This window comes from Hyla sarda, chromosome 8 (assembly GCF_029499605.1).
Source record: "Hyla sarda isolate aHylSar1 chromosome 8, aHylSar1.hap1, whole genome shotgun sequence".
In the NCBI taxonomy this organism is placed as follows: Eukaryota; Metazoa; Chordata; class Amphibia; order Anura; family Hylidae; genus Hyla; species Hyla sarda.
In genome coordinates this window covers 135,342,550-135,367,071 of record NC_079196.1, presented here as the reverse complement: position 1 = coordinate 135,367,071, position 24,522 = coordinate 135,342,550, and the positions used below count along the sequence as shown (strand labels likewise).

General features: G+C 45.5%; 1 protein-coding gene across 4 annotated transcripts in view; it reads right to left on the bottom strand.

Annotated features, from left to right (window-relative positions):
* The window catches only part of STAT1 (signal transducer and activator of transcription 1), a 1,320,138-nt gene extending 1,295,821 nt beyond the window's left edge, over positions 1 to 24,317 (bottom strand). For 2 of the 4 annotated variants that reach the window (XM_056535942.1, XM_056535946.1), the window contains exon 1: positions 1,663 to 1,940. The gene's annotated coding sequence lies outside the window, so the exon portion shown is untranslated. Of the gene's footprint in view, positions 1 to 1,662; positions 1,941 to 13,102; positions 13,235 to 24,184 lie in introns of those variants that run through there. The other 2 variants (XM_056535944.1, XM_056535945.1) reach the window with 2 other exon arrangements.
* Between the last annotated feature and the right edge of the window lie 205 nt (positions 24,318 to 24,522).

Below are 24,522 nucleotides of genomic sequence, written 5' to 3'. Positions count from 1 at the left end.
ACGATATCTGCAGTAATACCAGACTTCTCCGAAACCGGAAGTTCAGCCACTGATTCTCCTTGATGAATTTCGTACCTACTGCATTCGTTCTGCTGCGGCCATCTTGGTAACGAAACGTCACCATTTCTAAGATCCTCCCTGCTGTTTGCCGGCCACCCCAGCCTCCTGTGGGTCACTCCCACACTTTGCATATTCATATGATATTCGTTTGCACAGCCCCGATTTGCTGGGCTGTGCAAACTCCTCTGTATGCCCCCAGCCTATCAACCACGTCCGTCCGCGCCTGCGCACTGATCTCATGATGTGTTAATATTAGCCAATCATCTCCCCGTTAGTTACGTTGCCGTAACTAACAGGGAGATTCGCAAAGGAATTTAGGGGCAGCTTTAGTGGCATGGGCTGCAGTGAGGGGTGTGTTTATTGAAATGAATGGGGAGGGGGGATGAGGAGGGAGGCACAGGAAACAGAAGCAAGGGAGCTTGGGGGATGACGATTTTTACGTCATCCTCCAGGGCTCCATAACCCGGAAGTGTGGGAAATTTGCGGCGATGTGGCAGAGGAACAGCTGAACCAATTTCAGAAAGGAAGACATGCGCATAAAGGTAAAGCAGAGAGGAATGTTATGGTCTTAAAAAAAGGTGCATTATAGAACTCCTTTAAGGACTTTAAAACGGGGGCGTATGAATACACCTGGTTAAAATTGGTAGCACATAAAATAAGCCCTCATATGGGTCTGTAGGTGGAAAACTGAAAGTGCTATGATTTGTGAGAAGGAAAAAACGAAAGTGCAAAAATGGAAAAACCGAGTCCTTAAGGGGTTAAAGGGGTATTCCAGCGCTTAGACATCTTATCCCCTATCCAAAGGATAGGGGATAAGATGGCTGATCGCGGGGGTCCAGCCGCTGGGGACCCCCGTGATCTTCCACGCCGCAACCCGTTAGAATCAGTCCCCGGAGCGCGTTCGCTCCGGGACTGATTACTGGCGATCACGGGGATGGAGCATAGTGACGTCACGGCTCCACCCCCATGTGACGTCACGCTCCGCCCCCTCAATGCAAGCCTATGGGAGGGGGCGTGACAGCTGTCACGCCCCTTCAATAGACTTACATTGAGGGGTGGAGCGTGATGTCACACGGGGCGGAGCCATGACATCACTATGCTCCGCCCTCGTGGTCGAGATGGGTTCAGCCTGAAGGTGGGTGCTGCATGGTAGATCCCAGGGGACCCCAGCGGCGGGACCCCCGTGATCTGCCATCTTATCCCCTATCCTTTGAATAGGGGATAAGATGTCTAGGGGCGGAGTACCCAATTAAAGGTGATCTGAATGTTTACATAGATCAATGTAATGCATATTAGGGGGAGACAATAAAAAAAACTATCTAATAGCATGCTCTGCTAAGTGCTCTGCTTTCATATCCTAACAGACTCTGGTCAGCCCAGATTGGTTGGAGTCCAACAAAAGTACTGCAAAACAACCTAATAGTAAAGTCCACAACAGAAACGTGCATTAATGTCTAAACAAGATAATAGAAAAGCATGCGTTTTGTGATATGGGCCATGACGTCTGACAGAGTACAAGATTGTAGACTTTGCTGTCCGCGCGGGAACACAAGTGACATCTTAGAATAATGACTCAGGAGACACGTATATATTTCAACGTACCTAATTGTTTATGATCTTTCGCACACTCCGTAATCTGTTAATCTGGACCCGTAGCGTGTAAAATCGTTCTGTTTTTGCTCTTTGAGGGTAAACGGCCTTTCCCGAGTCTGCATATACGAATCAAAACTGAAAGTGAATTGGTAAATGTCAGGCGGGGACAGCAGCAACCAATCCCAGGGTAGTACATCCTCTCCGAACTCCAAATCAGCTTGTTTGTTGCATGACGAGTTCACCCTCCCTCAGCATTGCGACTATGCTAATGATGCGGAAAAAGTTTAAACGGAGGCTATACATAGTCTAGAACGTTCCATTGCAAGTACAGGGGCACAAAACTTTAGTGTGGTGAAGGCGAGCTGATGTTTCTAATAAACAGGGAACAAAGAAGCATGTTCCTCATTCACACACACACACCTAGCAGTTGCAGTTTTTTTTGCCTGGTTTTGTTTTTTCGAGGCCGTTTAACAGCTGTTTTATAGCAAAAAAAAAAAAAGTTTTCCTTACAATCGAGTTCCATTGAACTCAACGGGAAAACATCTACTTGTTAACACATACAATCAATCCTATATATGTAGGGTATCATTTTAACTGTATGGACCTACAGGATAAGGTGTCATTTTTACCGAAAAATGCACTGCGTAGAAACGGAAGCCCCCCATAAGTTACAAAATTACCTTTTTTTTCCGTTTCACAATGAATTTTTTGTTAAAATGACTAATGTCACTGCAAAGTAGAATTAGTGGCGCAAAAACATCATATGGAATTTTATGTGCAAAATTGACAGCGTTATGATTTTTAGAAGTTGATGAGGAAAAAATGAAAATGGAAAAACGCTGAGTCCATAAGGGGTTAAAGTCCCATGCAAATAAATGGGAAATGTATGTTCCCACATAACTTCCGTACAGCTGGAGATATTTCAATACCTGGTACACATATTACTGGTCGGGATAGGAGGTCGAAATAGGAGGACGGGATAGGAGGTCGGGATAGGGGAAACGGATATGAGGTCCGGATAGGAGGACAGGATAGGAGGATGGGATAGAAGGACGGGATAAGAGGTCGGGATAGGAGGACAGGATAGGAGGACGGGATAGGAGGTCGAGATAGGAGGTCGGGATAGGAGGTCGGGATAGGAGGTCGGGATATGAGAAAGGGATATGGGGTTGGGAAATGACAACAATATATGAGGACGGGATATGAAGTCAAAAGCTTCCTCCTTCCTTATTTTCCTACCCAACAAGGATTAGGAAGGAAAAACTGGGCAACGCCGGGTACTCAGCTAGTTAAAAGATAAAGCTGGAACAGAGAGGATTGGGGCAGATGTTCTGGGCAAACATGACACAGGGAATAAATGTGTATATCCTCCCCGACCCCAATAAAAGTTTGGATCACCCCCTTTTCCAATGCTATGAATAAAATAATTTAAAGAAAAATAAACGTATGTGGTATCGGCATAGATAAGCGGATTGGGGAAAGAGTAAGTAGTTCCCCCCATTAGGTAGACTACTTCACATGGTTTCCCCATTACGGAGGAGCCCCGAGTAGGTCAGAGCCACCTGTAGGTAGGTCCTCATGTAGATACCTGTAGGTATTTACTCCCTGTAGGCTGTAGCAGCCTCCTATAATTAGGGGTTACTCCCTGTAAGTAGGTCCCATTGTAGATAGTGTTAGGTTCGACCCCAAAGCTCGAGTCGTCTTCTGTCGGTGGATTCCCAATTAGTGCGTTGAAGGCTTGTAAGGGGCTGCACTCACCCTACCCTCCCCCAGCGCCACCCGCCACTCAAATCAAGACACAGACGCAACTGCTGTGACTAAGCCGAGGGCAGTAACAAGACTGGACCCTTTTTACTTAAAATAAGCTTTCTTATACACGTATATAGGACATGCGCAGTAAACTTTAAATTGTATCAAAGAAATCATTTGCGTAGTCAGCAGAAAGTTGAATACAAAAATACATAGCTAAGCTGAAATCTAATAAGCCATTGTTTCATGGACACATCTGTGGTAAGAAAAGATAAGAGTTCTGCATCCCGCGTCCTGTAGCCTTAAAGATAAAACGCCAATTGTCTCAAGTCCAAAAATTCAGGAGTTATGTAGAAAAAACAAGAATGACAAAATGGAGTCTCCTCTACCCAATTCTATCAATAGTAACCCCCCCTTTATAAAGTTGAAGTCCCCAGTATATAGTTGCAGCTTCCCATAATTATAGTAGTAGAAGCCCCCCACATATAGTAGTAGCAGCCCCACATTTAGGCAGAAGTAGCAGCAGCCCCCAAGGTAGTAATAGTAGTAGAAGCCCCCTTTAGGAAGTTGTAGTAGCAGCTCCCATTAGGTAGTAGTAGTAGCAGCCCACTTTAGGTATGTAGTAGTAGTATAGCCTAAAGGTGTGTGAACCACACCCAAAATGTGAGACCCCAAACAAAAGAAATGCAATCGACTGTAATGTATGGTTAAAAATATTTTTATTATATTTAATAAAAAGTATGCATACAGAATCAATTCATTAAGGGTATAAGTATGAAGCCCATAGGGCTGTATTTGTGCGAGGGGTGTAAGTATCTTGCATCCCTTGCACCTCTGGGTGGGGCTTGTAGGGATTAAGGGGGGGGTGTGATTATATAACTTCCCCTTCTCTGCTCGGGCGGGGCGTATGTGATTTGGTGGAATCGCTTTCACCTGGAGCCACACTGTCCGGAGCATGCTGTGGGTAGGACGGTCTGAGGTCTAGTGCAGCCATGCTGGCTGCTTTGGCAGGAGGACTGTCTGCACGCCGTACAATGGGTTCAAGTCTCTGGCAGGTTTAAGGATGATCGACATCCTTCTCCTATAGAAATGTCTGGTAAACTTGGCTACTAACTGTATACTGCCTTTCTCCTGCTTACTTATAGCAGCTGAAGCGTTGCAGACACACTAAACCGTGCCCACTCTCCATGCATTCCAGTTCAGTGTAATCCCTTACACTCTACTGCAATCGCATTGGTTCTCGGTAACCAAGTGACCGGGAGCCCTAGCGATGCCTCACTGGCAGCCGAAGTTCCACTACGGGCTCCGCTACTGGTGACTGCAGCGCTCCAGAGCGCAAGCTTGCAATGGTCGGTCCCAGCTTCTGGCACAGCCCGTCAGCTGCCTCAGTGCCAGATGTTGGGCACGCATCACCCGTTGGGTCACAGACTAAGTGTTTTCATTGCCGTGTACAAGGGGGAAGGGAGATGTGTGAGCTGTGGGGTTAGCCTGGTGGGGCAGAGGCACGTTGTTTTCAGGAGTAACAGGTTGATTGCGGGAGCCGGTTGATTGCTCCCGCACTGACTCGCTTTTTACATATGGGCCAGACATCACAGTCCAGTGGGTGACGAGCTCTTTCACAATAGTTTTATACTTGTTCATGTGGCTTTACGGGCAATGTCAGTATAGCTGCCTCATAGTTTCTGCTGCTGGGTAGAGTGCATGCCTGATTAAAAAATAAAAATAAAAAGTGGTGTAGTATACAGGTGTGTGTACATATATGTAGCTACGGGTGTATATTGCATGTACCACAGTGCATTACTGTTTTACTTCACAGTAGATGGGAGAGCATTTATGCTGAGCATAGGTGCCTTGTGTGTATAATATGTAGATGTTGAGCATATAAAAAAAAAACTCATAGCATATGCTCATAACGGTTATACTGCACATACGGTCACGGTATTTATACCGCACATACAATCGTAACAGTTTTACTATGAATAGCATTTATACCAACCATACACTCATAGGGGGACATTTACTAATCTAGTCTATTCTGGGGGGTATGCTTATAGACCAGCGTATGTGGTAGTCTCCTGTCTATTGTGCTCCTAATTTATCAAAGGTCTCACAACTCTTGATAAATTCTGTGCTCAGACTTCAGGGTCTACAGCTTAAACTGCATTTAGAACTGCTCCAACATGGTCTGACATTTCAGCGTATTTTGGGCAGATGCGACTTGTCGCACAAAAGTCGCACTTGATAAATTAAGCACCAATGCATTTTCCAATGCTTTTGTGTCTAAAATAGACTTGGATGCATCATGATCTAAAAATCCTCTACAGCAAAAGTCGCAGAAAAGTCGCACATATTTAGACTGCGACTTTCTGTGCGACAAATTTAGACAGGAAAAAGCAGTCTAAATCCTTTGATAAATCTCCCCCATAGTATTTATACGGCACATATGCTCAGGTACATACGCTCATAGAATGGTTACCTCACATATACTCATAGTATTGTTATTGCTCATAGCGCATATGCTGCATGTATGCTCATGGCATTATTCTAAACATATAACCAAACATTGATACGGCACATACGCTCGTAGCGTGTACCGCACATATGCTTTGTATTCAGCATACGCTGATAGACGTTATACTGCTCTTAGCGTATATTTCGTACATTCACTCTTAGCATTTATGTCGCACATATGCTCATGGCTTTCATATTGCACATTCATATTGCTCCTGGCATATATACTGCAGGTACGCTCATCGGATTTATATTTGTACACAACTCATAGAATTTATACTGCACGTACGTTTATAGTTACATCTCACATACGCTCTAGCATTTATACTGCACACACGCTTATAGCATTAATACTGCTCATAGCATTGGTACCGCACATACATTCATAGCATTAATACCACACACACGCTCATAGCAGTTATACTGCACATATATACGCTCAGAGCTTTATACAGTAGACACGCTAATAGCATTTATAACGCATGTACACTCATAGCATTTATGCTGCTCATAGCATGTATACTGCTTATACGCTTATAGCATGTATTCTGCGCATATTCTCTTAGCATTATACCGCACATATTCTCATAGCATTTAACGCACATATGCTCATAGCTTTTATACCACACACTTATTACGCTATGCGCTCTGGCCTCACACGTTGGCCGTGAGCGCATGGTCCCCTTGCCTTCTGCTGCCGACGGGGCTGGGACTCGCACTGCGGGACGCACCCGCATGCGGGCCCCAGTCTGTCACTCTCCGGGTGTTTCCCCTGCCTCTGCTTCTGCCTCTCTGCTCCGGCGCTCGTGTCCCCGTCCCTTAGGGCGTGCGCGAGCTGGAGCTTTAAGATTTAAAGGGCCAGTACGTTCATTAGTGTAACCACCTGTGTCTTGTTGATAAATTCCTCCACCCTCCTCAGTTCTCTGCCAGTTCTTTGTTGCCTTGTGCCCTAGAGAAAGCGTTCCATTGTATTGCTGTGTACCAGATCTCCTGCTCTTGTGACCTTGACCTTGCTTCTCTGCCGCCTGCCTACTGAACTTCTGCTACGTCCCGACTACGCTACTCAGGGCCGGCCTTAAGTATTCAGGCGCCCTGTGCAAGCTAACCTTGTGGCCCAACCCCCCCCCCCGTGGCCTGCCCCCAATATTATTTTAAGGATAAGTTATAGATCGCGGGGGGGCCGAGCATTGGGCCCCCCGCTATCTCCTGCGCGGGGTCCCAGCAGTCGGCTGGAAGGGGGGGGGCATGCCGTACCCCGCACGGAGCGCCGGCCGATACGGCCATACAGACAGGGGCGGACTGGGGACAAAAACCAGCCCTGCAAATTATTGCATACCAGCCCCACAGCACTGTGTCATTGTGCCAGCCAACAGTCGGCATGCCGGCAGGCATATATATATTGTGGCAGTGTGGCAAGGAAAGGGTGTATTTCCCTTGCTATCTCTGCAGAATGCTCCACCTGTGGCCTGATTAATGAGGTATCAGGAAGGGAAAGTGTGTGTTTAAAAGGAAAAGGAACAGAATAGTTGGTGCTCTTCCTAGCAGACAGCATGTGGGCTGTAGGGAAGAGACAGAGGCTGCTGAGGAGTACACAGCCCGAGCTGAGTGGCTCAAAGAGAGTGACATGAATTGTGAGTAAAAGGTTGCAGGGGACATATGTTTATCCGGCTCAGGGTAGCTCAGCGGTTGTTAGTCAGGACAAGCTGATCTGTGTAGTCAGTGACCAGACGGTCTAGGATTTTGTTTGTTCCTGCTTTTTTTTGTTTATTTCTTTCCCTGCAACCTGTCTAATAAAACTGGCAAGGTGCCAGATTTGCATTATAAGCATTTGTTTGCTGGTTTATTGAGAAGAAACGCATCTTGTGGCGTGTTCCAGGACGATCCCAGAGCTACTCCCCAAGGAGGAATCCTTACAATATAAGTTGCCTAGTTGCCCACAGCAGCCAATCAGATCGCTTCTTTTATTTTGAAAAGGCCCTTTTAAAAATGAAAGAAGTGATCTGATTGGCTGCTGTAGGCAACTAGGCAACTTTTCCTCAGGACAGATTTTGATAAATCTCCCCCAATGTCTGGGTGAGCCAGCAGAAACGTTGCCTGTAACTCTTCACATGTTGGAATAAAACCCACTTTTTATTTTTGCAAGAAACACAGATGTGCTGCAGTGATTCCTTCTCTCTCTCTCTCTCCCTCTCTCAGTATATATACACACAAACATCTATATTAATTTGTTTATTTATATATATATATATATATATATATGATGTCACCCATAGAATACAGCCAGTGGTGTTGCTAGGGTTGGTGTTACCCGGTGCGGTAGAATATAGTGTCACCACATACCTACACGCCCCCCCCCAAAGTAATTTTTTGGCCAGTTGTGACAGACGCCACTGGTGTAGCACATTGTGAAAAAATCCAGTATAATAATCAAACATACCAATTGCCACAGAATGGGAAAGCGCTAAAGAAGTCTTCACCATTTAAAACTACAGCTCCCAGAATGACTTAAAGAGTACCTGTCATCATCTAAACTTTCCCTGATCCCCCTTCCCATCTATCCCTTTCTCTAACTATGCCTATCCCTGTGTTTATTGAGGTTTAAAACGCTGTGGAAATACCTTTTTTTTATCCCTCTTCATTAGCTCAGGAGCTCTGTCTTTCTGAGGGGTGGAAGGAGGCTGGTCCCGGCAGGCATGATGTCACATGAAGCTTGGCTGGGACTCTGCTTCTGCCAGTCTTCCTGTATGCTGCTCTCCCTCTGCAGCAGTGTTTCCCAACCAGGGCACCTCCAGCTGTTGCAAAACTACAACTCCCAGCATGCCCAGGCAGCCAACAGCTGTCTGGGCATGCTGGGAGTTGTAGTTTTGCAACAGCTGGAGGCACCCTGGTTGGGAAAAATTGCTCTGCAGTGTGCATACAGACTAAGTACAGGGAAGGGACGGCAGCCTTTCTCTCTCTCTCCTGTGTCTCTCTGCACTAAAAAGTCAATGCTGAGAACCAGGGGCTGAGGGAGCAATTACAGAGGCAGTGATTAAGATGAATGTCGGGGGGGGGGGGGGGGGAGGTGACTGGCTGTTATATGAGAGGAATGTGCAGGCTTGTAGCTCACAGGCTGGGAGCGAGTCCTGAGCTGAGACTACTGAAATTCCGGTGGAAGGACCAGAGCCCTTCAGCATTAGTCCTAAAAGCTGTACACTTACTATGAAAAGCATAGGAAGCTGCTTGCAGACCAGGCATAGAAGAGTGACCCCTAGTTGCCAAAAGTATAAAATGAAAAAACTGGTATAAATATTAATATTTTTTAATGAAGATATATTACAATATCTCTTCATTAATGATTATGAACAACATATTAAAAGTTTTTGTTGATGACAGGTACTCTTTAAAGGGGTACTCCGATGGAAAACATTTTCTTTCAAATAAACTGGTACCAGAAAGTTAAACAGATTTGTAAATTACTTCTATTTAAAAAATCTTAATCCTTCCAGTACTTATCAGCTGCTATATGCTCCTCAGGAAGTTCTTTTTGAATTTCCTTTCTTTCTGACCACAGTGCTCTCTGCTGACACCTCTGTCCATGTCAGGAACTGTCCAGAGCAGGAGAGGTTTACTATGGGGATTTGCTCATACTCTGGACAGTTCCTAAAATGGACAGAGGTGTCAGCAGAGAGAACTGGGGTCAGACAGAAAGGACATTCAAAAAGAAAATAACTTCCTGTGGAGGATACAGCAGCTGATAAGTACTGAAAGGATTTTCAAATAGAAGTAATTTACAAATCTGTTTAACTTTCTGGCACCAGTTAAAAAAAATTTTTTCCAGCAGAGTACACCTTTAACCCCTTAAGGACTCAGCCCATTTTGGCCTTAAGGACTCAGACAATTTAATTTTTACGTTTTCATTTTTTTCCTCCTCGCCTTCTAAAAATCATAACTCTTTTATATTTTCATCCACAGACTAGTATGGGGCTTGTTTTTTGCGGGACCAGTTGTCCTTTGTAATGACATAACTCATTATATCATAAAATGTATGGCGCAACCAAAAAACACTATTTTTGTGGGGAAATTAAAAAGAAAAAAGCAATTTTGCTAATTTTGGAAGGTTTCGTTTTCACGCCGTACAATTTACGGTAAAAATGACGTGTGTTCTTTATTCTGAGGGTCAATACGATTAAAATGATACCCATTATTACATTTATATTATTGTTGTGCTTAAAAAAAATCACAAACTTTTTAACCAAATTAGTACGTTTATAATCCCTTTAGTTTGATGACCTCTAACTTTTTTATTTTTCCGTATAAGCGGCGGTATGAGGGTTCATTTTTTGCGCCATGATCTGTACTTTTTTTTGATACCACATACAAAATTTATCAAATGGTCTGCTACCTTTTAATAAATTTGGTGCAACTACACAGAAAAATACTTCACTTACCCCTACAATGATAAATGCCGGCCTATACATCTGAAATGCAAAACATTCTGTGCCCCTCACATATAATGCACCCTGTCCTGTGCCCCTCACATATAATGCACCCTGTCCTGTGCCCCTCACATATAATGCACCCTGTCCTGTGCCCCTCACATATAATGCACCCTGTCCTGTGCCCCTCACATATAATGCAACCTGTCCTGTGCCCCTCACATATAATGCCCCCGTCCTGTGCCCCTCACATATAATGCACCCTGTCCTGTGCCCCTTATATATAATGCACCCTGTCCTGTGCCCCTTATATATAATGCACCCTGTCCTGTGCCCCTCACATATAATGCACCCTGTCCTGTGCCCCTCACATATAATGCACCCTGTCCTATGCCCCTCACATATAATGCACCCTGTCCTGTGCCCCTCACTTATAATGCCCCCTGTCATGTGCCCCCACATATAATGCCTCCTGACATGTGCCCCTCACATATAATGCCCCCCTATCATGTGCCCCTCAGGGTGCATTATATGCGAGGGGCACAGGACATAGGGCATTATATCTGAGGGGCACAGGACGGAGGGCATTATATATAAGGGGCACATGACAGGGGGGCATTATATGGGCACATGATAGGGGGGGGTCCTGTCATTTGCCCCCCTGCCATGTGCCCCTCATATATAATGCCCCCCTGACATGTGCCTCTTATATATAATGCCCCCCTGACATGTGCCCCTTATATATAATACCCCATGTCCTGTGCCCCTCACAATATAATGCCCCCCTGTCATGTGCCCCTTATATATAATGTCCTCTGTCCTGTGCCCCTCAGATATAATGCCCCCTGACATGTTCCCCTCACATATAATGCCCCCCTATCATGTGCCCCTCAGGGTGCATTTTATGTGAGGGGCAGAGGACATGGGGCATTATATCTGAGGGGCACCGGACAGAGGGCATTATATATGAGGGGCACATAACGGGGGGCATTATATGGGCACATGACAGGGGGGGTCCTGTCATTTCCCCCCACATATAATGCCCCTCTGCCATGTGCCCCTCATATATAATGCCCCCCTGACATGTGCCCCTTATATATAATACCCCATGTCCTGTGCCCCTCACAATATAATGCCCCCCTGTCATGTGCCCCTCATATATAATGCCCCCCTGACATGTGCCTCTTATATATAATGCCCCCCTGACATGTGCCCCTTATATATAATGCCCCCCTGACATGTGCCCCTTATATATAATACCCCATGTCCTGTGCCCCTCACAATATAATGCCCCCCTGTCATGTGCCCCTTATATATAATGCCCTCTGTCCTGTGCCCCTCAGATATAATGCCCCCTGACATGTTCCCCTCACATATAATGCCACCCTATCATGTGCCCCTCAGGGTGCATTATATATGAGGGGCAGAGGACATGGGGCATTATATCTGAGGGGCACAGGACAGAGGGCATTATATATGAGGGGCACATGACAGGGGGGCATTATATGGGCACATGACAGGGGGGTCCTGTCATTTGCCCCCACATATAATGCCCCCCTGTCATGTGCCCCTCATATATAATGCCCCCCTGACATGTGCCCCTTATATATAATACCCCATGTCCTGTGCCCCTCACAATATAATGCCCCCCTGTCATGTGCCCATATAATGCCCCCCTGTCATGTGCCCCTTATATATATATATATAATGCCCTCTGTCCTGTGCCCCTCAGGGTGCATTATATGCGAGGGGCACAGGACATGGGGCATTATATCTGAGGGGCATAGAACAGAGGGCATTATATATAAGGGGCACATGACAGGGGGCATTATATGGGCACATGACAGGGGGGGCATTATCTTGTGAGGGGCACAGGACAGAGGGCATTATATATAAGGGGCACATGACAGGGGGGCATTATATGGGTACATGACGGGGGGGGGGGTCCTGTCATTTGCCCCCACATATAATGCCCCTCTGCCATGTGCCCCTCATATATAATGCCCCCCCCTGACATGTGCCCATCACTTATCATTTGCTTCCCCCCTTCTCACACCCGTCACCTTTCTCATGCTGCGGGCTGCTTGAAGTGTCAGTAACAGCCGCGGGGACGTGATTTCCGGGCGCCTGCGCGATGGTGTGATGTCATCGTGCCGGCCTGCCGTGGATGGCGTCATTGCGGCTGTCACTGACACTTCAAGAACGGAGCAGCAGCAGCCCACAGCGTGAGAAAGGTGATGGAGTGGTGGAGCGGGACAGCTGACAGCTCCTGCTCCACCATGCTAGCCGGAGCTTATAGCTCCTTCACTATGCGGCCGCTGCTGCTCTGCATTCAAGGGCCTGATACTAGTATCAGGCCCTTGTATGCTAGTGTAGTGTGCATGGGCGGCCGCCGCAGCCGCGCTGAATATATAAAAACGGGTCAGTCTGATGGTGCCTGAATTGCTCAGGCACCATCAGACTGACCCGTTTTTATATATTGCCGGCCCCAGGGTGAGCGGCCCACCCCACGGCTTCCTGTGGGGTACAGACATCAGGTTCCAGCAAACTGCCGGGGCCTCTGCAGAAGATCGGTTGAAGTGGTTCTCCAGCTGTTGGAAAGCTATAACTCCCATCATGTCTGGAGAGCCTCAGGCATTATGGGAGTTGTAGTTTTGTAACAGCTGAAGAGACACAGATTGGACACAGTTTTACCCATCATCACTGCAGAACTTACAAGTGATTACAGCTCTGATGGGACAGTCAGGAGAATACACAATTATATCAGTGACCTGAGTGACGTCTTCTGACTTGAGTGATATCTTCTCTGTTATCTTTTCTTCTTCATCGGGTCCAGAGACCAGGTCTTTCTCCAGCTCCATCTTCTCTGCAGACTTCTCACTTTGTCAGCAGATCCTCATCCTCTGCATGAAGACAGTAATCATTATAACCTTGCCAGAAAGTGTACCCTAAATAAAATACTGCCCCACACTGTACCCTGAATATAATACTGCTGTACACTGTACCCACTAAATATGATCCTGCCACACACTGTACCCTGAATATAATACTGCTATACACTGTATCCACTAAATATAATCCTGCTATACACTGTACCCTAAATAAAATACTGCCCCACACTGTACCCTGAATATAATACTGCTATACACTGTACCCACTAAATATAATCCTGCCCCACACTGTACCCTGAATATAATACTGCTGTACACTGTACCCACTGAATATAATCCTGCCAAACACTGTACCCTGAATATAATTCTGCTATACACTGTACCCTAAAGAAAATACTGCTATACACTGTACCCACTAAATATAATACTGCCCCCATACTGTACACTGAATGTAATACTGCCACACACTCTACCCACTAAATATAATACTGCCATACACTGTATCCCCTGAATATAATTCTGACATACATGCATACGCATCATATATAGATATACACCCCCTCTTATCCTGTGTCCTCATCACCCCCAAAACCACTCCTCATCACTACTATTACCCCCCCTGCACCTCTCATCAACCCCATAACACCCTGCACCTCTCATCAACCCCATAACACCCTGCACCTCTCATCATCCCCATAACACCCTGCACCTCTCATCACCCCCATAACCCCCCTGGGCCTCTCATCACACCCATAACCCCCCTGCACCTCTCATCACCCCCATAACCCCCCTGCACCTCTCATCACCCCATCACTGAGCAGGCACTCTCGGGAATAGAGGTGGGGGAGGACAGTGGGACGGAGTTGCAGGACAGTCAGGCAGTTAGCTGGGTTACAGTTAGAAAGAGGGGTAGGGGAAAAAGTGTCAGGGAGGCTAGTCCTGAACTGGCACACCCCAACAAGTTTGCCCGCTTGGCAGATGAGGGGGATGCCATTACAGAGCTAGCAGAACTGCAGCAGGATACCGCCTCTGACCGCCAGGGGGGTGTCTGCTCCAGTAGGGAGGGAGGGAGGAGTACAGGGCAGGCCAGACAGGTACTAGTGGTGGGGAACTCAATTATTAGGGGGACAGACAGGGCAATCTGTCATAAAGACCGGGATCGCTGAACAGTGTGTTGTCTGCCTGGCGCACGAGTTCGGCACATCGCGGATCGGGTTGACAGGTTGCTGGGCGTGGCTGGAGAGGACCCAGCAGTCATGGTACATATTGGCACCAATGACAAAGTAAGAGGTAGGTGGAGTGTCCTTAAAAATGATTTCAGGGACTTAGGCCACAAGCTTAAGGCAAGGACCTCCAAGGTAGTATTTTCTGAAATACTACCAGTACCACGAGCCACACCAGAGAGGCAGCGGGAGATCAGGGAGGTAAACAAGTGGCTCAGAAGCTGGTGTAGGAAGGAAGGGTTTGGGTTCATGGAGAACTGGGCTGACTTCGCTGTCGGTTACCGGCTTTACCGTAGGGACGGGCTGCACCTCAATGGGGAGGGTGCAGCTTTGCTTGGGGAGAAGATGGCTAGAAGGGTGGAGGAGTGTTTAAACTAGGGACTTGGGGGGAGGGAACCTACAGCAAAGAGGGGGAAGATAGTGTAGATAGAGAGGTGGGAATTATAAATGTACCTGGGGGTGGAGCGGAGGGAGGGGTTAGAATAGGAATAGGCTTCATAGGAAAATAAAACTTACACCCTTGAATCCCATTAACCCCAATAACATAAAGGATGGAAATGTAAAGTGTATGTTCACAAATGCCAGAAGCCTAGCAAATAAAATGGGGGAGCTTGAGGCCTTGATACTGGAGGAACATATTGATATAGTTGGGGTCACTGAGACATGGCTGGACTCCTCGCATGACTGGGCTGTCAATCTGCAGGGGTTTACATTGTTTCGCAAGGATAGAATGAACAGAAAAGGTGGTGGAGTCTGTCTGTATGTAAGAAGTGGTATGAAAGTCAGTGTGAACGATGCCATAGTGTGTGATGATTTTGAGGAGGTGGAATCACTGTGGGTAGAATTACAAAAGGAGGGAAATACAGAAAAAATAATATTTGGGGTAATCTACAGACCCCCTAATATCACTGAGGAGATAGAAGTTCGGCTTCATAAACAAATAGACAGGGCCGCCCGGGCAGGTACAGTAGTAATAATGGGAGATTTTAACTATCCAGATATAGATTGGGGTCCGGGGTTGGCTAAAACTACAAAGGGGCGACAATTCCTAAATTTATTGCAGGATAATTTTATGGGCCAGTTTGTGGAGGACACAACAAGAAGTGATGCCTTGTTGGATCTGATCATTTCCAACAACGCAGAGCTGGTTGGTAATGTAACTGTGCGGGAAAACCTTGGTAATAGCGACCACAATATAGTTACTTTTGACTTAAAATGTAGAAAACAAAGACAGGCGGGGAAGGCAAAAACATTTAACTTTAAAAAGGCAAACTTCCCTGGGCTGAGGGCTGCACTACAGGACATAGACTGGGGGGAGGTGTTGTCAAATACTGATACAGAAGGTAAATGGGACATCTTTAAATCAACTCTAAATAACTATACATCTAAATATATACCAAAGGGGAACAAATATAAACGATTAAAACTAAATCCTACATGGCTGACACATGATGTTAAAAGAGCAATAAACAACAAAAAAATAGCCTTCAAAAAATACAAATCTGATGGGTCAGCGATAACATTTAAACAGTACAAAGAGCTTAATAAAATCTGTAAAAATGTAATAAAAACAGCAAAAAGTCAAAACGAGAGACAGGTGGCCAAAGAAAGCAAAACTAATCCTAAATATTTGTTTAGATATATAAATGCAACAAAACCAAGGACAGAGCATGTAAGACCCCTTAATAATGATAATGGGGAGGTTGTCACAGGCGATCAAGAGAAAGCGGAGCTACTGAATGGGTTCTTTAGTTCTGTATACACTATGGAAAAAGGAGCTGACATTGGCCAGGTCAGTGCTGGTAACACATCATGTAATGTACTGAACTGGCTTAATGTAGAAATGGTACAAGGTAAGTTAAGTGATATAAATGTAAGCAAATCCCCAGGGCCGAATGGACTACACCCAAGAGTTCTTAGAGAGGTAAGTTCAGTAATATCTGTACCCCTGTTCATGATATTTAGAGATTCTCTGGTGTCTGGTATTGTGCCAAGGGACTGGCGCAAGGCGAATGTGGTGCCAATCTTCAAAAAGGGCTCTAGGTCTTCCCCAGGAAACTATAGACCGGTAAGTTTAACGTACATTGTGGGTAAATTGTTTGAAGGACTTATAAGGGATTACATACTGGAATACATAGGGGATAATTGTATTATAAGTGATAGCCAGCATGGGTTTACTAAGGATAGAAGTTGTCAAACCAATCTAATTTGCTTTTATGAAGAGGTGAGTAGAAGCCTTGACAGAGGAATGGCTGTGGATATAGTGTTTCTGGATTTTGCTAAAGCGTTTGATACTGTCCCTCATAGACGTCTGACAGGTAAGTTAAGGTCTTTGGGTTTGGAAATTTTAGTTTGTAACTGGATTGAACACTGGCTCATGGATCGTACCCAGAGAGTGGTGGTCAATGATTCGTACTCTGATTGGTCCCCAGTTATTAGTGGTGTACCCCAAGGTTCAGTATTGGGCCCGCTGTTGTTTAATTTATTTATCAATTATATAGAGGATGGTATTAACAGCTCTGTTTCTATCTTTGCAGATGACACCAAGCTTTGTAGCACAGTACAGTCTATAGAGGATGTGCATAAGTTACAAGATGACTTGGATAGACTAAGTGTCTGGGCATCCACTTGGCAAATGAGGTTCAATGTGGATAAATGTAAAGTTATGCATCTGGGTACTAATAACCTGCATGCATCGTATGTCTTAGGGGGAATTAAACTGGCAGAGTCACTGGTAGAGAAGGATCTGGGTGTACTTGTAGATCACAGACTACAGAATAGCATGCAATGTCAGGCTGCTGCTTCCAAAGCCGGCAGGATATTGTCATGTATCAAAAGAGGCATGGACTCAAGGGACAGGGACATAATACTCCCCCTTTATAAAGCATTGGTATGTCCTCACCTGGAATATGCTGTTCAGTTTTGGGCACCTGTCCATAAAAGGGACACTGCAGAGTTGGAAAGGGTGCAGAGACGCGCGACTAAACTAATATGGGGCATGGAACATCTTAGCTATGAGGTGCGATTAAAGGAGTTACAATTGTTTAGTCTTGAGAAGAGACGTTTAAGGGGGGGTATGATAAACGTATATAAGTATATTAATGGCCCATACAAAAAAATATGGAAAAAAACTGTTCCAGGTTAAACCCCCCAAAGGACGAGGGGGCACTCCCTCCGTCTGGAGAATAAAAAGTTTAGTCTCAAGGGGCGACACGCCTTCTTTACCGTGAGGACTGTGAATTTATGGAACGGTCTACCTCAGGAACTGGTCACAGCAGGAACAATTAACAGCTTTAAAACAGGATTAGATACATTCATGGAACAAAATAACATTAATGCTTATGAAGAAATATAAAATCCCATCCCTTCCCCAATATCGCGCCACGCCCCTACCCCTTAATTCCCTGGTTGAACTTGATGGACATATGTCTTTTTTCGACCGTACTAACTATGTAACTATGTAACCTCCCTGGGCCTCTCATCACCCCCATAACCCCCCTGCACCTCTCATCACCCCCCCCCCCCGCCCCTCTCATCACCCCCATAACCTCCCTGGGCCTCTCATCACCCTCCCCCCGCACCTCTCATCACCCTCCCCCCGCACCTCTCATCACCCTCCCCCCGCACCTCTCATCACCCCCCCCCCCCCGCATCTCCACCTCTCATCACCCCCCCCCCCCCCCGCACCTCCACCTCTCATCACCTCCCCCCGCACCTCCACCTCTCATCACCCCCATAACCCCCCCTGCACGTTTACTTACCCTGCCGGGGATCGATGCATCGGTGTGAGGCGGCTGCTCCGGTCACTGCACGGAGGAGGATGAAGAAGATCGCGCAGGACGTAGGCAGGGACAGGTCAGGTGATTGGAGTAGATGTGCGTGCCTGCGCGGGGCACATGACATCTCTACTCCAATCAGCCCTTGGCCTGTCCTGCCCTGCATTGTCTACTCTATTCCCTCCCATGAGTCATAGGGCCCAGAAAGCAGAAATCTGACATTTCCCATGCAGCATCCCTGTACTACAGAGCTGCGTTTGCTAAAAAAAAAAAAAGTAGTTTAAGGGGCCCGCGCCCTAGAAGTAGAAGTAGAAATGTGCGGGCTGCGGCGGGCCCCCCGGACTATGAGACAAGCCAGTTAAAGAAAAAAAAAGAAAAAGCGAGCTATGTCGGCCGCCGGGCACCCCTGTTGCTATGGCGCCCTGTGCAGCCGCACAGCTCGCACACCCCAAAGGCCGGCCCTGACGCTACTGTGCCGCCTGCCCTGACCTACAGCTATCCTGACTGCGAGTTAAATAGTTACAGTTACATAGTTCGTACGGTTGAAAAAAGATATACGCCCATCAAGTTCAACCAGGGAATTGAAGGGTAGGGGTGTGGCGCGATATTGGGGAAGGGATGGGATTTTATATTTCTTCATAAGCATTAATGTTACTTTGTTCCAGGAATGTATCTAATCCTGTTTTAAAGCTGTAAATTTTTCCTGCTATGACCAGTTCCTGAGGTAGACTCATGAGGTTCCATAAGTTCACAGTTCTCATGGTAAAGAAGGCGTGTCGCCCCTTGAGACTAAACTTTTTCTTCTCCAGACGGAGGGAGTGCCCCCTCGTCCTTTGGGGGGGGGAGGGTTTATACTGGAACAGTTTTTCTCCATATTTTTTGTATGGGCCATTAATGTACTTATATACATTTATCATATCCCCCCTTAAACGTCTCTTCTCAAGACTAAACAATTGTAACTCCTTTGATCGCTCCTTATAGCTAAGATGTTCCATGCCCCATATTAGTTTAGTCGCGTGTCTCTGCACCCTTTCCAGCTCCACAGTGTCTCTTTTATGGACTGGTGACCAAAACTGAACAGCATATTCCAGGTGAGGCCGTACCAATGCTTTATAAAGGGGGAGTATTATATCCCTGTCCCTCGAGTCCATGCCTCTTTTTATACATGACAATATCCTGCCGGCCTTGGAAGCAGCAGCCTGACATTGCATGCTATTCTATAGTCTGTGATCTACAAGTACACCCAGATCCTTCTCTACCAGTGACTCTGCAAGTTTAACACCCCCTAAGACATACGACGCATGCATGTTATTAGTACCCAGATGCATAACTTTACATTTATCCACAATGAACCTCATTTGCCAAGTGGATGCCCAGACACTTAGTCTATCCAAGTCATCTTGTAACCTATACACATCCTCTATAGACTGTACCGTGCTACAAAGCTTGGTGTCATCTGCAAAGATAGAAACAGAGCTGTTAAGGGCATCCTCTATATCATTGACAAATAAATTAAACAACAGCGGGCCCAGTACAGAACCTTGGGGTACACCACTAATAACCGGGGACCAATCAGAGTACGAATCATTGACCACCGCTCTCTGGGTACGATCCATGAGCCAGTGTTCAATCCAGTTACAAACTAAAATGTCCAAACCCAAAGACCTTAACTTACCTGTCAGAAGTCTATGAGGGACAGTATCAAATGCTTTAGCAAAATCCAGAAACACTATATCCACAGCCATTCCTTTGTCAAGACTTCTACTCACCTCTTCACAAAAGCAAATTAGATTGGTTTGACAACTTCTATCCTTAGTAAACCCATGCTGGTTATCACTTATAATACAATTATCCTCTCTGTATTCCTGTATGTAATCCCTTATAAGTCCTTCAAGCAATTTACCCACAATGCACGTTAAACTTACCGGTCTATAGTTTCCTGGGGAAGACCTAGAGCCCTTTTTGAAGATTGGCACCACATTCGCCTTGCGCCAGTCCCTTGGCACAATACCAGACACCATTGAATCTCTAAATATCATGAACAAGGGTACAGATATTACTGAACTTATCCCTTCTGTGCTTCGCATCTCCTCAGCCGCCTGTGTGGTCGAGCTGTGCCGGGGGAAGCGACCTGGGTGTCGCCTGCAGCTGCAAGCCCATCCTGCTTTGCGGCGGGCTCTGGTGAAGACCCACAGCACCTTAGACTCCGCTCCCTGGCACGGTCCAAGTCATCTGCCACACAGGTCCAGCGGATCAACATACACCGGAGTTCCTGTCTTCAGAAACGTGAGTGTTACAACACTTATAGCATTTATACTGCTCGCACTGTCACAGCTTTACACAGTATATACGCTCATACAATTATACCACGTATACGCTCACAGTATATATACCGTACTTATACTCACAACAGTTATACTGCCTATAGCATTTATATCACATGTTTGCTCATGGCTTGCGTGCTGCACTTATATTCATAGCAATATAATGCACATACACTTTGTAGCATTTATTTGCTTATAAGATTGTAGCATTTATGCTATACTTATGCTCATAGCACTTGTTCTGCACTAACATACCTAGCGTTTATACTGCACTTCGTTAATAGTTTTATTCTACTTGTTCATTCCTTAGCGTTTGTACCACACATTTGCTCTCGCAGCATTCATACTGAACGTACATTCATGGTATTCATACCGTATATTCTCGTATGAGGTTCCATACGAAAAATATACTAGTAGGCATTTTATTGTGCTCATGCTCAGAGCATTTCTACTGTACCTGAGTTAGTAGTATTTTCTGCATGTAAAAAAAAAAAAAAAAGGCTGAAGCTTGACGCAGTGTGCTGGTATGTTTGCACCGGCAAGTGGTTTAGCCATTGTTGTGAGGTTTCCTATAAGTGTTCCTGCTGGACGTTTATTACAGTGTGCATAGCGGGTGTTGCTTAGGCACATCCTGTGCATTTTTGCTTTATTCGGCTCATTCAGGTTCACATGTCTTAATCGTGCATCCGGTTACAGTGACACATTCAGTGCACATGGTTACAGTGTTATTTGGGAACGTGGTTAGCTTGTTTTATTCAGTGTATCTGGTTTTAGAATATATTATTATATACATACGGTTTAGCATGTTTCAAGCTGTGTGCATGGTTGGCATGTTATTGGGTATGGTTAGCAGGTTATGGTGTATGTAGGGTTAGAAAATTCTATCAGCATGTTTTTGGGTATGTAGGATTAGCATGTTTGGAGTGCATTCGGTGATTCAGTGGTGCAGTACATTGGGGTGTGTACTTATTTCATGGTTAGCTTTCATTTGGATGTCCGTGACATCTCATGCTGTACATACATTGTTAATATTGTTAATATTCGATTACAGATTCATATCGTGCATACGTTTATTGCAGCTATATGAGCATATTCTGGTATCTACCAAGTCGGCAGGGGAAAGTATTACATAGATTATTGTTACTGGCTCGTTTTCCAGTGCAAGTACATTTTGAGTAGTATGTTGTGTGTTTGTGCATACTGTTTATTCTGTGCTTATGGCAGCATGTCTATACTGCGCATAGGGTTAGGGTGGTTACACTATGCTTAAGTTTAGCGTTTTATTCGAGCATGTTCTGTGCTTTCTGTTAGCATGTTGCTCAGTACGTACAGTTAGGGTGTTATCCTGTCCTTACGGTCAGAATGGTCACATGCAGACAGTCTGTTTTTATGTGCTCACGGTTAGCATGTGTTTAGGTGCATATGGTTAGCATGTTATGCTGTGCTTTTGGTTAGTGTTTAGTCTGGGTATACAGTTCATGTCTTTATTCTGTGTTTACAGTTAGCCTGTTTTATTCTATGCATATGGTTAGCTTGTTTTTTTTGTGGGTAGGGTTTGCGTGTTTTATTCTGTGCATACAGTTAGCATGTTTTCCAGGATAAAGGTAAAGTGTCTTTGTTAGGTACATACAGGTAGTGTGTTTTCCGTTCTGTTCATATGATTTGCATGTTTATTCTGAGCATGTGGTTAGTATGTTATTTTGGGCATGCGGTTAGCTCAATGGTTCGCAAAACCTCTCATGTCTACAGGCATGATTGTTTCGTAAGACCTGTCACATCTACAGGCAAGATGATTCCACAAAAAAACTGTCACGTCTACAGGCACAATCATGCTACAAAGTCCTGTCGCGTTTACAGGCACGATGGCTAAAGTTCACAAAGACCTGTCACGTTTTCAGGCACAAGGGTGGCAAGTCCTGTCACGACTACATGCACGATGGTTTCATTTTGACCTGTCACGTTTACAGGCACGATGGTTTAAATTAGACCTGTCATGATTACAGGCACGATGGTTTCACTTAGACCTGTCACATCTACAGGCACGGTGGTTTCACTTAGACCTGTCATGTTTACAGGCCCGATGGTTCAGTTAGACCTGTCACGTTTACTGGAACGATGGTTCAGTTAGACCTGTCACGTTTACAGGCACGATGGTTTCAGTTAGACCTGTCACGTTTACAGGTGCATTGGTTCAGACCTGTAACATTTACAGGCACGATGGTTTCACTTGGACCTGTCACGTCTACAGGTCGATGATTACGTAAGGACTTGTCATCTATGACGGGTCATCACCCCAGTAGACTAGCTGGGTCAGAATGATTGGCAGTTTGGGTACATCTGTACGGTCTAAATCTTTAAGTAAGGAGCCTTATTCGGTTGACTGACGATATGACCCGACGTGGTCTAGCATGTAGATGCTTGTCAGTTACCTGATGGTTTGTTTTTTGCCTCTTAAACAGCAGGGAATTGGGGCTTGTCGGGCATACCATAAAGCTATCCCGTCAGTGGCCCTTTGTAGTGAGGTTACTATGCAGGTTAATAAGTGTTTCAGTATCAGTCAGTTCCTGTTGTTACAGAAAGGTAGTTCTTTCACAAGGACATTACTGCCAGAGCTTATCAGGTCCAGGTACCGCCTCTAGTACTCACTAGTTGGCAATAGCTATTTCTGGCATGTAAGGTAGAGTCTACTTTGGGGTACGTGAAGCTTGATGCTAGAGGTGTGTTGGGTTATTATGAATTATTATTCAAACTATCATGGTTGCTTTTTGCCCTCCATAGGCGTGCCCTCAATATGCAGTTATGGCACCACTCAAACCGTTAGGTACAGGTATGTATGTAGTGTCTTCAGGCACTAGTACGGGTCTGGAGCCCTGAACACAAGTATAAAGCCCATAGGGCTGTATTTGTTTGAGGGGTGTAAGTATCTTGCATCCCTTGCACAGCTGGGTGGGGCTTGTAGGGATTAAGGGAGGGGAGTGATTATATAACTTCCCCTTCTCTGCTCGGGTGGGGCATACGTGATTTGGTGGAACCCACCCAACCCTCCCTTAATTTATTCTTTTACCAGGCACTAGTATGGGTCTGGAGCCCTTAACACAAATACAATTAAAAAGATAAAGAACAATATGGGTGCTGGGGTGAAAAGTCCTGTGTGACCAAAGGAAAACAAATAGTAGTATAAAATGGATAGCGCAAAAAGCCTGATTATGCTATTACTGTATAAAGTGCTAATGCTGACAAAGGTGCAGTGGGATGCAGCCAATAAATAATGTCCAAAACTAGTGCAGAGTAGATGAATCCAGTACCACACTGTGATGATAGGTGCATAATAAATGAACACAGAAAAGTTCAATATTGTGCAAAGTTATTTAATGAATAAAGAGACAAGTGATATACATAAACCGTGCAAAAACCAAGGTGAGACATAAGTGACTTGTACAGCTAGAAGCAATGAAAATTGTCATAAATAGCAGCAAAAGGTAAGGTAAAGTGAAGGAAAACAGGCTCATGCAATGACCACAGGACTCATCCCAGCCCCCACGCATTTCACCTGGATCGGCTTTGTCTAGGAGTGGAGGGGACTGGGATGGCCGTGATATATATACCGGACGTGTGCCAATAGGGGAACAGGAAACACACCTGGTCTGCAGCGAGGTAGAGAGCAGAGTCCGAAAATGGCATGTGACGCGGCTGGTCACGTATGTGCGTCTCTTGCGCTCCCGTGATCGGGGTATCGCGAGAGGCGCAGAATAGTATACTCGGTAACTTCTACTATGTAGCTCCGTAATGGCGCTAAGGGAAAATGGCTGCCAGTTGCGCATGCGCGCTACTACTGAGCACAAGAGGCAACAATGATTGTGACCACACAAAGATGGCCGACGGTAATGGTAAAGAGTAAATTAAATACATAAACTGAACATATACTGGACTAAGGGAACAGGCAAAAATATAAAGTAATGAAAATGGGACACCTAACA